This window comes from Equus caballus, chromosome 6, assembly GCF_041296265.1.
Source record: "Equus caballus isolate H_3958 breed thoroughbred chromosome 6, TB-T2T, whole genome shotgun sequence".
NCBI lineage: Eukaryota > Metazoa > Chordata > Mammalia > Perissodactyla > Equidae > Equus > Equus caballus.
The window spans coordinates 63,115,052-63,131,150 of NC_091689.1; the positions used below are offsets into that span (position 1 = coordinate 63,115,052).

Consider the following 16,099-nt stretch of genomic DNA (forward strand, 5'->3'; position numbering starts at 1 on the left):
CTTCAGTTACTAACAGAAGTCAGTTAATATTCACGGGTTTTATGGATTTGTTTATTTCTTCTTGCTGTTCTGTCAATTTTTCCTCAATATATTTTAAAGTTATGTTATTAGAGGAAGTTAGATTTAAAATTATCTACTATCTTCCTATTGACTTGAAACTTCAAACATTTATAAAGTGACCATCTCCAATAATGGTTTGGGCTTTAAAGTCTATTTTGTTTCATCTGTTTAGTTACACCAGTGTCCACATGTTAAATATGTGCAAGGTATAGTGCTTTCCATTATTATTTACATTTTACACATAAGGCATCAATAGTGAAAGAACATACCCAACAGTAGACAGGTATAAGTGGTACAGTCAGGAACTGAATCCAGTGTGTCTCCAGAGTCTAAGCCTCTCAACATTGTGCTTCTCTTACAAGTTCCAAAGAGGGAAGTCAGCTTAGACTCAGGGGAAAATAAAATGGTCTCACTCTAATTTCTGCAGAGGATTTCTCATAGGTTGCTATCTAATTGTGACTTTTCACTTAGCTTTGAATCAAGTTTTCACTCCTTTAATATTTTAGGGTATCATAATACTTTTAAAAATCCTTAAAGAAAAAAACACATTCCAGAACCCAGAACTGTAGTATTCAACCTCTTTCACTTACACACAAGAAAGAAATGTCTTTAAAGTTTTGCTCTTTGCCTTTGAAATAGGTATGATTACAGCAACCTCCACGTGCTTGTGCAAAGCCCCTGAACTACAGCATAGCATCTCACCTGTCCTAAACTAAAAGGCTGCACTATGATCAAGATTTCTAAGAGGCTGTATGGCTCTACCGAGAAGGAATGCTTGTTGCAAACTGACTTCAAGAAAAATTGTCAAAAAGGATGGGTGCTAAGCTGTTTCATCTCTCCTTGAAGGCACACATATGTAGTATTTTAAACAGGGCACTAAGGAACATATGTAAACCTTTTGGAATACCATACTTTTTATAGTTCTCAAATTTTAATATTAAATCATACTTGAAAATAAAACCATGTAAACTATAAAGAAAATTGAAATTGCTCATGATTCCATGATCCAGAGCTAATAATATTTGATGTATTTACTTTCAGCTATTTTTTCTGTTAATTTTTTATGTATTTATAATATATACAGTAGTCTCCCCTTATCCATGGTTTTACTTTCCTTAGTTTCAGTTACCTGTGGTCAACTGTGGTCCAAAAATATTAAATGAAAAATTCCAGAAGTAAACTACTCAGAAGTTTTAAATTGCACACCATTCTGCATAGCATGATGAAATCTTGCACTATGCTGCTCCATCCTGCCTGGGACCTGAACCATCCCTTTGTCCAGCGTATCCACACTGTATACGCTACCTGCCTGTTAGTCACTTAGTAGCCATCTCAGTTATCAGATGGACTATTGTGGTATGGCAGTGCTTGTGTTCAAGTAACCCTTATTTTACTTAACAATTGGCCCCAAAGCGCAAGAGTAGTGATGCTGGCAACTCAGATACGCCAAAGAGAAGGTGTAAAGTGCTTCCCTTAAGTGAAAAGGTAAAAGTTCTTGACTCAATAAAGAAAAAAATCATATGCTGAGGCTGCTAAAATCTACAGTAAGAACTAATCTTCTACCCACAAAATTATGAAGAAGGAAAAAGAAATTTGTGCTAGTTTTGCTGTTGTATCTCAAACTGAAAAAGTTATGGCCACAGTGCATAAGTGTTAACTATAGGAAAAAACATTGTATACATAGGGTTTGGTACCATTTGCAGTTTCAGGCATCCACTGGGGTCTTGAAACCAACCCCTACAGATAAGGGGGAACTACTATATGTATGTGTGAATGTATATATGTGTGTGCATTTGTGTGTGTGTACACACACAAATTTGGAGATACACTGTATCTTTAGTGTGGATTCTGACTTGTTTCATTTAACATTGCATCATGCATAATTTCATGTGTCTAAAAATTCTTTAAAAATGTATTATTGACTGTGTAATATGAACGCACTCAAATTTATCAACCTACTGCTCTATTGCCAGACAATTTAGTCAATCTCAAATTCTTCCCATTATAAATATATGAAAATAAACATATTTACATAAATCGCATCTCCTTCTTTAATTATTTCATTAAGTTAGATTCTTTGAAGTGAAATTGTCAGATACCGTTAGTTGGGCCCTAATATCCAGTCTCTTATTCTTCCACAGTAATACTGCCCCCAAATTTACCTTCAGAATATAAAATACACTTTACAGCCTCTTTTTAAGTGTGGCATAGTCATGTGACTAGGTTCTAGACAGTGGAATGTAAGTGAAAGTGGTGGTGGCCATGTTTCAGAAGATGTCCTTGAAGGGAAGGAGCACTAACTTCTCCTAGGAATGTTTCCTTCCTGTTGATAGAGTATGGACATTATTGTTGGAATACCAATAGTGGATATTCCAAAACCCTAGGTTAAATCATGTGTTCAATTAAAAAATGGGCAAAAGACCTGAACAGAGATTTCTCCAAAGAAGATATACAGATGGCCAACAGGCATATGAAAAGATGCTCAACATCATTAGCTATCAGGGAAACGCAAATAGAAACTACAATGGGGTATCACCTCACTCCGGTCAGAATGGCTATAATTAACAAGACAGGAAACAACACGCCTTAGAGAGGATGTGGAGAGAAGGGAACCCTCGTACACTGCTGGTGGGAGTGCAAACTGGTGCTGCCACTATGGAAAGCAGTATGGAGTATCCTCAGAAAATTAAGAATAGATCCACCATATGATCCAGTTATCCCACTGCTGGGTATTTATCCAATGAACTTGAAAACACAAATGCATAAAGATACATGCACCACTATGTTCATTGCAGCATTATTCACCATAGCCAAGACTTGCAAGTAACCTAGGTGCACATCAAGGGATAAATGGATAAAGAAGATATGGTATATATACACAATGGAATACTACTCAACCATAAGAAATGATGAAATCTGGCCATTTGTGACAACATGGATGGACGTTGAGGGTATTACATGGAAGTAAGTCAGAGGGAGAAAGTCAAATACCCTATGATCTCACTCATAAGTAGAGGATTAAAACAATGACAAACAAACACATAGCAACGGAGACTGGATTGGTGGTTACCATAGGGAAAGTGGGGGGGGGGGGGGGGGCGTCAAAAGGCTCACATGTGTGGTGATGGACTATAATTAGTTTTTGGCTGGTGAACATGATGTAATCTACACAGAATTCGAAATATATTACGATGTACATCTGAAAGCTATATAATGTTATAATGCAATGTTACTGCAATAAAATAAAAATAAACAAATAAAAAATAAAATAAATAAATACATCATGTGTTCAGAGTAACAGAGAAAAAGATAAAGGATCTGGGTCACTGATGACTGTGGAACCACCCAACCAGCTCTGAATTGCCTACACAGACTTCCTATAGAAAAATATCAAGTGCTATCTTTTTAAAACGATTTTGGATTACTTGCAACCCAATCTTTTCCAAACGAATAGAATGGAAATGTTGCATCAAATGCTTTGGAAACATTTAAGGCTTTTAACAGAGATGGTCAAACCACTTCCTGGAAAGTTGAACAAACAGAACCTTTTTCCAACATTATTGAAAACATCCATCATCCCACATTCTTGTTATAACATTATCATTCCACACTACTTTTACTTGTTAGATAGTAAGTGTGGCATAACTTTGCATTTCCTTTATTAGCTTTTTGTATTAGAATTGCATTCTTCATTAATTATTGGTTCTTATATCTCATTATCTTTTAAATTAAGATGTTAGTGCCTTTCTTATAACACAATAACAGCTCTTTACATGTGATGTTTGCCATATATATTAGAAATAGTCTCAGTTTTTCATTTGCCTTTTAATTTTATTTATTCTGGTGTGTTTACTTGTAAAACTATAGAAGTTTCATATTTTCACATTCATTTGTGACTTATTCCACTTTTGTTAGCATAACAATCCATTACTCACTATGCCTTCCACTATACCATATTGTTTCATTAGTCTGTGAATATATGCAGTCTTATTTATAAATATTTTAAAAATACTATTTAGGATTTTAACCATTTAGTTTTTAAAGAAGGTAACAACTGCCTTTGATTCTAAGGGTTTTCACAAAAAAACTTGTATCTTGAAGTTCTAGAAACACAAAGCATAAGACTTTAAGAGTGGGTTATTGAATAAGTAAGTTTTAGTTCACTGTGCGAGAAGACCACTTTTTCATTATTCTTTTTAGGAGAAAAAGAAAGAGAATTCCTTTTCCATCTTACTAAGGACAGACTTCTGAACAACAGGATCCCTTACCCCCAACCTTTACTGCTGTCACTCATGTGACAGTTAGTCAGGCACAGGACTATGAAAGGATTCTCAACTCTAGGTCTGTGGTTGAACTTTCAGTTCTTGTTCCCAAGGGTTTAACTTTTTTGAAAAGACAAACAAGCGTTTCATAAATGCACACACAGATAGATGCCCACCAAATTTTTCTGCCAAGCAAATTGGAAAATCTCTGTTTGGCCTCAGCAAAATTGCAGTTTTGTATTTGTTTACAAAAACATACCCTGGAATACTTAATAGTCTACGGAAATTTTTGTAAAAATGTGTGACTTGCCCGTTGTGACCCAAAGGATTTCTTTTGTGCCAACAACAAAAAAGCAGCACCTAATGTTTTAAAAAACATTTTTCAATGAAGAAGAAAAACTTTCACAACTTCAAGAAAAGTGTATCTCATTAAGAAAATGAAAAGAAACGTTGCTATCATCTGCCAGTTTAGACACGTTACTTTCATAATGAGTTTCAAAATAATAAACACAAATCCAGTTGTCACCTGAATATGAAGGACTAGGTACTATAATTTTATATGTCTATGTCATATATTTTATTTATAAATTAAAATAAGAGAAGGCAGATACACTTCCATTTTTGTGAAGTAGCAAATGTAGTAATTGACTTTTCAAAGGTGTGCATTACGTGTTTTATGAACATACCTTTTTCTTACCCAGTGCAGTGCCAAAATTCTCTGTTCAGCCTTCAGAATCTTGTAAATAGATTCAGACAGGAATTCTGTCATCAGCAAGAGGAATGCTAGAAAAAATACAAGTAGACCATTAACAGTGCATTGCTCCTTCCTAGTAAGTATATCAATATATGACTTTGGAAGTAACAGATGTCTAAGGTTTCCAAAACAAATGTATCTATACATAAATTATATACATATATATTAAAAATATATAAATATAATAAAGTTATTGTTTATGGAAAAAGGGGCATTAATTTGACATTATAATGCCACCAGAATTAATCTGAAAACTTATATGCATATAATTGTTATATGTATATATACATATATGTCAATCCCCTTGCAAGTTGTTCATTTGTCTAATTTTCATGTAAACATCCTGCAGATGCTTTAGGACAGACAACATTAAGGTAAATTCTTATTTCTTGGAATGATTTATGAGAGATCTTCGGGTGCCCTCATAGATCCTTTCCTTGATTCCATTCAAATGTACGACAGCAAGAGTCAACACAATTATTGTTTAGTAGGAGTCATTCAGCTATCTCTACATTCACATTCCTTGCTGTATATCTCTATGATTGTACTGCCCAGCTCATCATCAGAAATACTGCTCTTGCCACTTTCAGGAGTGAATAAAACTCTGGCTTTGTTACCAGTTTCCCCAGGCTGGACAGAAATGGCCTCTGGCAATCCAGTTGAAATTCCCAAGACTCCACTTCTGAAAGCAGGACCCCCTAGGGAACAGCCTCGGTTCCAGCTCAGTGTCTTCACTATCAGTCCAATTCACTGAGAAGTGAGTAACGCTTCAGTGTTCATGCTTATCATGCCATTGATTATTCAGTTTTCATCACAAAGTTTATGGTATCTGAGTAGTGTTATTATGATACTGTATCGATCTGTGGCATAATTGGGAGGGAGACATTTTACTTCATTCCAGTATCAGAACTTTTGTTAATTAGCACAGAAATCCAAAGTCACCACGCTGACAAGTGGAAGACTCCACATTATTTCACTAGTTCACTAATGAAATCCATTGAAGATTATCTCAAAATGAGAAAAGTTATTAAAAATGTTGAACATCAGAAATTATGTCACTGCAGTAAAATAAAAGTTGTGTATACATAGTCTTCCAATTTAAAAAATTCATTTATTTTCATTAAAAATGGTACCCAAAAAATGTACCTCAAACTCTACTTTTTCTTCAGCTAAATCAGATGTCACATCTGACCAAATATAAACACTACTACAGTAGAATTTACTTAAAAATGAAACAGAGAACTTTTGCCATATCCTATATGTGGGCAACACAGAAACGCACAGCTGGTAATTTTACCCACAAGAGGGAGCCTGTATTTTTATATTTTTGTCACAGAACTTGAAAAACTTGAATTAAAATATGAAATTCTAAAAATGTTTGTTGATACTATAATCTTTATGTCAGGTCAAGTTTTGAGATGCCAGATTTCAGCTGACATATTTTTCTCCAGCCATAACATATTAGTATGTCAGAAGATTGGAAATACAATTGGAATTTTAAAAAATGTCCTACCTATATTATAATTAGTTATTTTCAGATATAAGAATGAATATGCAACTGCCAAAACAGCCTGAGAGAAAATTCCTTTTAGGTGGCAGAAACATTAGTTGGGTGAAATTGACTAGAATTATTATGAGCGCTCTGCGCCCGAATTTAATTACATAGAGGTGAAATGATATTTCAGTCATCCTCTTATCAGAAAAGAGGTTTGTATAAACCAATATTTTTCTAGGTATTTATGGAACAGGAAACACCCTATTTTAAAAATTACTGTGATGGCCATTCTCACTAATATCACTTAAAACTTGGCTGAGAAAGGGTGTAACTAGCATGACACCATAATGAACTTCCCTTCCATGGAGTTGAGAAAAAGATCATTTCTCTTTAAAAAACAAAAATCTAAGTTTGATTCCTTCATATCCTATAATCTCCCTAAATAATACTTTAAATTACTAAGACCCTCTAAATAAATATACTTTGGGTTTTGTAAAAATAAAATGCATTCATTAACTTAAAAATTATCTTATAAAACATAATTTTGGCAACTCTTACCAACCCCGAGTGATCTGTTCTATCACATTCAGAGACACAGTAATAACCCAGCTGAAATCTGTTTTGTGATCCCTTCGAAAGTACAGGGAAGACTGAGGATAAACCATTCCTTTCCCCTAGAGCCCTCTTCTCAGCTACTTAACACTATTCTGTAACAGGACAGGGAGTTGAGGAAGAAGGGGTTAATCACTACTGCTCTTCCTTCCGGAATTCCAACCTACCCATTAAATCACTGTTTTTTTTCCCACTAGGGACTATGAATCTAATGGACCTAAAGTCAATACCTTATAAATGACATAACAAATATATTCATTTTATGAACTAATGTAGCCTGGTGTCTGAATCCTATTTACATCCTCTACCTTGAAAAGGAACAACAGACCCATTTCTGCCAGTAAAAGATTCCTCAGTCACTCTGGTGACCAGCTGCAGAACGCACTGTCGTACGAAAGTGCACCACAAGGGAAAGACTGGGGGCTGCAAACTCACTGTTGTAGAAACTTTAAACCTGGTGTGGTGTACTTGTGTAAGAAACACAATCAGAGAGGAGCAGGCAGGTAGTTTCAAAGAGCTTCGCCATGTTCTGAGGTGGGTTTACAGGTCTCTCTTTCATTATCTGGCATCAGTATTTACATAAAATTTTGAGTGCATCAAATATTACAAAACAATATTGAAAAAACAATCATAACTTCCATTTAACAGTGAATTCTATAATGATTAAAAAAGTTGGATAAAAAATCCTAAAAGGCAGAAATGCTCACTAACACACCAAAAAGATATTAGGCAAATAAATGTCGTGTGGGGTCACACCACATTAAATCAGAGTCACAGGAGAGCTCTGGGGAGACTGAGGGCACTTCATCCATCAGATACAGCAGAGAAAGAACCAAAAAAGATACAAAGACTCGCTGTTGGTTTTTTACATAGTAAGAAAATATGCTGATGAGAAGTTTTATATTTACAGAATATTCTTTAATCCAAAGGACACACAGACTTATTCAAAAGACATTCTTATCTCTTAGAAAGTAGTATACTTAGTTAAAAAAAAAACAAAACACCTCAGTTTACAATCTATTGGTAATTTTATTTTCAGAATATCTTCTTCTACCTGTAATATTTTTAAGACATCAAATATAGAACAACCATGTAAAATGTAAAGACATCTGCAATACAAAGATACAAGTATGGCCAAAAAAAAAGAGACGAAAAAGAAAAAGAAAGCTAAAAACTAAAGGGAGACCTATTTTCCTGAAAAAATATCATTTGACTTATTATTTTTTGTTTCAATGGGAACAAATCAAAATAGTCAGAGAATAATGAATAGGAAAAGCATCTTTAAAACAGATACTTTACGAGCAAATTCTAGCAACAGGTCAGCATGAGATTTCCTGTTCAGTGTTACTGGCTTAAAATCCATATAGTTATAAAATTACAAAAGAAAAAAAAAAACTGTTGTTCTTTATTCCATTTGCCAACCAGAGTCATTTATCCCCTATTAGATAAAGTATAATAGACTCTACCGAAAGGGTCATTGGCCTTCCATTTAATGATATTGCCAGCCCCAATCTGCATTTTCCCGGCAATGTCCCTCAACACAGAATAAATGGCTGATCTCTTCACAATAACAGCTGATTTCTATTTATTAAGCTAAAAAGGTCACCATTTTCTACGGCTGGGCCGCCCTGCACTATTGATAATTTTATGCATAAACAAATGGCAAATTTGTGCCACATAAATATGCATTAGCAATTACTTTTTCCTCGGGCAACGCTCACCGCATGCAAATGTGTACCTCGCAGGGCCTGGTAGCTTTTGTTTTAGCTCTTGAACAGTGAAACAAAAGAGCACAATAAACAATTTTCAAATTGCCAATCAATAAGCAATGCAAATGCAAAGGTAAATGGCAAGAAACTTGCTTAGAAACAACCAAACAAAAAGTGAGGTGGGGAGGGGGACGGTGGAAAGATTTTCTTTTTTATATTATTTCATTTCTTTCTCTTTCATAATGAAAAGGCTAAAGTACTCTTGACACAGAACAGCTAGCAAGGCTGGTGCTAAGGCAGATGCCAGATGGGGAAAGTAGAAAATATACACATGTTGAGTAAACACACACCCCCACACCATCACCCCCCCCAAAAGAGGGGTAAGAGAAAGACTATGTTCCTATGTGATTTCAAAGCATCACAAATTTCTGATTTTCTATTTCAGAGATTTAAAGAATTTAAAAATGGGGAGGAGCTATGGAGATATACAGCCAAATCTCAATTCCACTGCTCTTTGCTATGTTGTTGTTTTCCAACGTCAGACAAAGGGAATATACATGATCCATAAGTAGGATATTTTCAGGAACATGAGGAAAAAGAGTAAATGAGGAATACACAAATAAGAGATAAAAAGCATCTCACAAAATATCTACACACCCAGATGTTTAGGATCAAAAGCCCTTATCTCAGAACAATTCAATTAGAGTATCAGGGCACAAGGATAGACAGATAAGGGGCTAATAGAGAAAGAGGCAACAGGCGCAAGAAAGCCTGGAGAAAAGAAGTGTTACCTAATTTTAACAGGAAAACAAATGATAACTCAAGAAAAAGTTCATATTTTTTAATCAAAATGAATTTTGATTAAAAATTTTCTTAAATATTAAATAAAGAATTTAATAGGAGATATTTTTAGTGCTATCTACCTACAATGCACTGTTTTAAGTGCTTTACACTTGGATCCACCACACTGGATCTTCATAAAAACCTCCACAGGTGGTACATTTTATAGTACAGAGGCACAGGGAAGTTAGGAATCTTGATAGTTATCTAAGGCAGTGCTAGATCTGGGATTTGTCCCAGTCTGACGTCAGCCAACCACTCCTTAAAACCCATCCCTTTTGACCCAAATGAAAAATCTCTTCCTAAATGCATATATGGCTTTGCTTTTGTATAAATAAGTCAAACTGTATTTAAAAATTTTAAATTCATGAGCCAGCCTTGATGGTTTATCAGTTAAAATTCAGTTCACTCCACTTTCGCGGCCTGGGTTTGGTTCCCCGGTGCAGAACCACATCATTCATCTGTCAGTAGCCATGCTGTGCTGGCGTCTCACATAGAAGAACTAGAAGGACCTACAATTAGAACATTTAACTAAGTACTGGGGCTTTGAGGAGGGGAAAAAAAAAAAGAGGAAGATTGGCAACAGATGTTAGCTCAGGGAGAATCTTTCCCAGCAAAAAAAATAAATAAATAAATTCAGGGCTTATGCAAGTTTCTTTAACCAAGTTATTGAAATACTTTAGCTTCTGTAAAATATGCAATACTAATTCATATATTAGTACAAAGGTACATTAGTACATGTACACTGAGAACATAGCATAGCCTTAATGACCATTTGAAAACAGAAAAACACTTTGTGATCCCCATCTTGATCTTAATATAATTAAAGGTTTACTCTTACATGAATGATTAAGAAGGATTAACAACAAAGTAGGGGCCGGCCCAGTGGTATAGTGATTAGGTTCACATGCTCCACTTCAGTGGCCTGAGGTTCATGTTTTCACAGCTTGGGCACAGACCTAGCACCACTCATCAAGCCATGCTGTGGTGGCATCCCACATAAAATAGAGGGAGATTGGCACAGATTTTAGCTCAGCGACAATCTTCCTCAAGCAAAAAGAGGAAGACTGGCAACAGATACTAGCTCAGGGCCAGTCTTCCTCACAAAAAAACCAATAAAACAAAGTAGTAAAGATAAATAAAGTGTTCTTGGCCTAAACACAAACAGGCAAACCTGAAAATCTAAAACCAGCATGTGGCTCTGTCCTGCTCAGAGCCAAGATATTCTTCATGGGAGCTTCCTAGAATCCTGATTTGGATACTAAAAGTAAAACTTCTTTAGAGAAGGCAATGAAACTTCTCCTGGCAATATTTTCCCCCTAATAATATCAGTCCTAGAAGGTCAGGGCAGTTGCTAGCAGATAGAGCGCCTCTGTGTGAATAAGAGAAAGATGTCTCCTTAGGTGGACCATTCAGAAAATGGTCAAAATTTCAACATATGGTTAACAACCATACAGGATGGCCGCAGAAGAGACTTTATAGTTGTCGCAGCTAGGAAAGTGTTATTTCTAGTATTAAACCCAATCTTCTTCAGAGTTAAAAGATTTTTGAGAACCAAGTCCCCACTTATTAATACAAAATCAGTAGAGATGGATTCCAATATGATAGTAATGTTTTATATGTTAATTCAAATAATTACATAGTTAGCATACTTCCATTTTGCTATGTTTCATTTTAATTTTCAGTCTTTGTGGCTGAACATACAAAAACTTGAGTACAGTTTTTCTTATTGTCAACCAAATGTGACAAATGTGTGCTGAAGACCATTACTATATAACAGACCAAAGTTTTAATTATGATCATTCCTTGCCAATTCGTTACTCTCTCTTCAAGGTAAGGATTTCAAACTGAATCCATGAGTATTCCAGTTGATCTGGAGCTTGTCTGATATTCATAAGTACTTGTAAAGACTACTAAGTAGAATTCATGTAAATGGAAGTGCACAGGAAGAGTGTAAAACACTTGGTGTATTATATTGACACTGCAGTGTCCAAAGTCTTAATGTGGGTTTCACAGCCAGAGGCTGGGTCAAATAATCACATTGTGTATCCCCAATCCCACTTTTATAATAACAAAATTAGGTTTAGATAGGGGGTTTCTATGGTTCAGAAAGCCACAGAGAGCAACAGGAAGTTCTAGCTAGGACTTTGTATGGACAGAGGGAAGAGAGCCACTGCCTCATCTGTCCTGTGAGGGTCTGCCAGCCCCTTTGCCTTCGATCCTTTCTTTGCCCTTCTCCTGCTCTGCTGACCCCTGATATGGGCTGAGCCCTGTGGATCAAGTTTCCCAGGGTACCCTGCCAGCTGAGTTCAGCTACCAGGAGGAGATTGGAGTACAGTGTAAGGGCGGGCGAGTGCCATGGTGCGCATGTGTGTGTGCATGGGTGCACGTGTGCGTGTGTGTGCTTACACGCCTCAGGTTCTCTCTTTCTCTCTTTCATTTACTATTTTTTTCAACATTTTCTTATAGACAATTACATACTCAAAACAGAGACACCAGTAAAACAAAGCCCCACCAACCATCTCCAAGGATCAACATCTATCAACCTTCTGCTATTTGCATTTCTCACCCTCCTTCTCTGATTTGCCAGGCATCTCAGGCATCAGCTCCATCTCTACTGACTCCATCTATGGCCAGACAGGCCCCCATGGTCACAGCTTCCATCCGGCGACCCTGGTAACCCTGCCTCCTCTCTGCGTCTCCCAGCATAAGGGTGGTAGTAACTTCTTGCTGTTCTTGACCTCTAGGTTACTCTTTTACGATTTATTATTGTCAGTGTGTAACAATTTTCCAACATTACATCCCTCTTTTTAAAATAATCACAGTGGCTTCTGTCTTTCTGGTTGAACCCTGGCCATATAGAGTGCTTATTTTATTTTACTTTTCATCACCTACTGGCAGAATCATTATTTATCCTTTATTCACAGCTCCCATGAAGCAGGTCAGGGCCACCTGAAGTATAGGACCCTTTCAACGGCACAGAGCCCGGTATGCTGGTCCAATATTTGCCCTTCCTGAAGTAAGGTTTTCTCTATATAATATTAATAATGTATTCATATACCAGACAATCTATTCTTATCTTTTGTCAATTGCTTGTTGATATCCTTTTTTTTACTGACTTGTCTTAATCTACGGGCCAATCAAGGAGCAACAGAGACCTACTACTGCTCTTGGAAATTCTATCCCAGTGCCTGACATCATGGGAATCTGCTCAGTCTATTTTAAGGAGGTAGCTCAATCCGTCACGAAAATATATTTTTCCAATGGTAGATGGTAGAGACTAGTTAAGCAAGTTTATGTCTTAGACGTGTTTAACATATAGGCATTTGTTTATTCATAACAAAACATGACCTTCTGATGTTAGGAGCGAACACACACACACCCCCCATAAAAATGACTGATGTTAGACGGCTCTTACAAAATTACATTTTGAAAAATTATGGGACTATGAATCAAACATATAGATTAAATTTCCTCGAAACAGACATGTGCTTAATAATTAATGGGAAAGGATACAAATAATATTTATGATTTTATCTTACCCCAAACACTTGAATAATTATGCCGTGATCATATAGCCAGATGAAGACATACTTATCAAATTTGAACTCTAATCTGTGAGGAAATTCTAAAACGTAAAAAGATCTTAAAATTGAAATGATGGACTTAAATCCACAAGCCGAGACTTTAACTTACTTTAATATAGTATTGTTATAAAAATATCAAGTTGAAAAGATGTGTTTTAAGGATAGTTCAAGAAGACTTTGTATTTTTTCAAGTAATTTTATTGGGATTATAATGGTTTATAACATTGTATAATTTTGGGTGTACATTATTGTTTATCAATTCCTGAATACACTTCATCGTGCTTACGCCTGGTAGTCGGATTTTTATCCATCACCATACATGAGTGCCCCTTTGTCCCTTTTGCCCACCCCCCAACCCCCTACCCCTCTGGAAACCACTAATCTGTTCTCTTTATTCATGCATTTGTTATCTTCCACATATGGATGAAATCATGCAGTATTTAAGATTTTGTAATTTTTAATGGAAGCAATCACAATGCAAGCAAAGAATGAGATGTGCGAGTGGATAAAAGAGAATACAGTTAATAATTACAGACTGTCCAAATCAAAATTAGGTAAAATCAGTGCCCAATGGTAGGACAATATTTCAAATACTGGTTCCAGAACTGGTTTCCATCCGAAGGTAGAGAACTAGCTAAGTATTCAACACCAGAAAAAGTCAACTAGTAACATAACATGTATGACAATTGTCCTAAATCAGGTACAATTAGGAGGAGAAGATACATTCAGTCTGAAAAACATCAAACTTAAGAGTAGGGGAGGGCACCAGTCATTAAGAACAATCAGATATTTGAAGGGTTGCCATTTGGAAAAGTATACACAGATAGATTGTCTCATGCTGCACATGAAAGAACAAGTATTGTTCTTGTTTTGAAGGCACGATTATGGGGAGGTAAATTTCAGTGAATTGTGAAAAATAACTTTTTTCAAATGAGTTGTCCAGCAATAGGAATGATTGGAGCAAAGCAAAATGATTTAGGGTTTAACAATGGCTCTGGATTCAGACAGAATGGCTCACTTTCTGGCCTTGCTACCTACTCTCCAAGTGAGCTTCATCTATCTAGGCCTCAGTTTTCTCATATGCAAAATCTCCTAAATATATTCCATACCAAGGACAGGTAGAAGATAAAGGAAGGACCATCTGTCAGAGTTCCAAGAACAGGATTTCCGAAGTGAATGGTACACTGGATCATCAGATCCACTCTAATCTGAGACTAAACTACTCTATTTCTCAAAGTTCAGGCATATATTTTCATACAATTTCAGGCAAGAAAGGCTAGCATTAAATATTTAAAAGGGGAAAAGTTTGCAGCAATTCTGCATTATTAAAAAGGTTTTAGCATCAAATAGAGAAAGGATATTCATTTCTGACCAAAGATAAAGCTGTTAAATAAAACTCAGAAAGCATTTTTAGTTAATAAAAGACCCATAACATCATAAGTCAGATATATTATTACTTAAATCAATAATACCCATTTATTTTTATTCTATTTATTTTGTGTGTGTGTGAGGAAGATTGGCCCTGAGCTAACATCTGTTGCCAATCTTCCTCTTTTTTGCTTGAGGAAGATTGTTGCCAAGCTAACGTCTGTGCCAATCTTCCTCTATTTTATGTAGGATGCCACCACAGCATGGCTGAAAAGTGGTGTAAGTCCATGCCTGGGATCCGAATCTGTGAATCCAGGCCACTGAAAGTGGAGCACACCAACTTAACCACTATGCCACTGGGCCGGCCCCTCAATAATATCCATTTTTAATAAATTTACTATATTAACTTTATTTCCCCCTTCTTAAATTTCTAGTTACTCAACTTATAGATACTCTTGAACATTGAGGCATCATGAACAAAGTATTTAGGCTTTTTGAACACTGAGTGCTGCATCCTTGCTGCTGTCAGCCAAGCCTTTCCACTATTCCTTCAACTGTGCCTTCTGTCACAGCCACTCAGCACATGGCAACCAAGCACACAGAAAAGTGAGCTAAGCAGGGCTAGAGGGCATCTTCAAAAGAAGTGATTCGCAAATCGTCCTTTGTGATGCCCCAGGGTTCCTCTACTTGTTTTAAGGAATGCTCTAAAATTTTCAAGAAATTCTTAAAATCATTTCACTTTTTCTCATCCTCACCATTATAGAGCTTTGTAGACTTTTCACGGTATTTTCACTTACACTCTCTCATTTGATTCTCACAGCTATTCTCGAAGGTAGGTGTGACAGGATGATCCCTCTCTTACAGACTAAAAAATAACTCAGAAAAACTATGATTTGACCCCAAATCACAAAACCACAAAGCAGCAGAAAAAAGGTAAGAACCCAAATCCACTCTTCTTTCCCAGCCACCATGCTCTGTAACGGATCACACGCAGCACTTTAGGAACTGGCAGAAAAATCACTTTGAAATCTGTCAAACTATAGAAACGCTAATTTACTTCTGGAGCTATGAACATTCATCAGGATTATGCTATGCTCTCTATTCACCTTCTCATTCATTGATAGAATGCTCTTCCTTCTAAAAATGGGAATAGCACAGTGGTTCTCAACCGAGAGGCATTTTGACCCCTGCGGGACATTTGGCAATGTCTGCAGACATTTTTGATTGTGACTCTGGGGAGGATACTACTGGCATCTAGTGGGTAGTGGCCAGGGATGCTTCTAAACATTCTACAGCATGCAGGATAGCTCCCCACAACAAAGAATTATCCAGTCCAAAATGTAAATAGTGCTGAGGTTGAGAAACCCTGGATTAGCAGTATTTTTATTTAACCCATCTGTTTTTGTCTCCTA

General features: G+C 36.3%; 1 protein-coding gene across 31 annotated transcripts in view; it reads right to left on the reverse strand.

Annotated features, from left to right (window-relative positions):
- The window catches only part of SOX5 (SRY-box transcription factor 5), a 949,864-nt gene that overhangs the window by 695,330 nt on the left and 238,435 nt on the right, over positions 1 to 16,099 (reverse strand). For 23 of the 31 annotated variants that reach the window (XM_070271071.1, XM_070271064.1, XM_070271055.1 and 20 more), the window contains one exon: positions 5,009 to 5,105. The gene's annotated coding sequence lies outside the window, so the exon portion shown is untranslated. The remainder of the gene's footprint in view (positions 1 to 5,008; positions 5,106 to 16,099) is intronic. The other 8 variants (XM_070271075.1, XM_070271061.1, XM_070271049.1 and 5 more) reach the window with 1 other exon arrangement.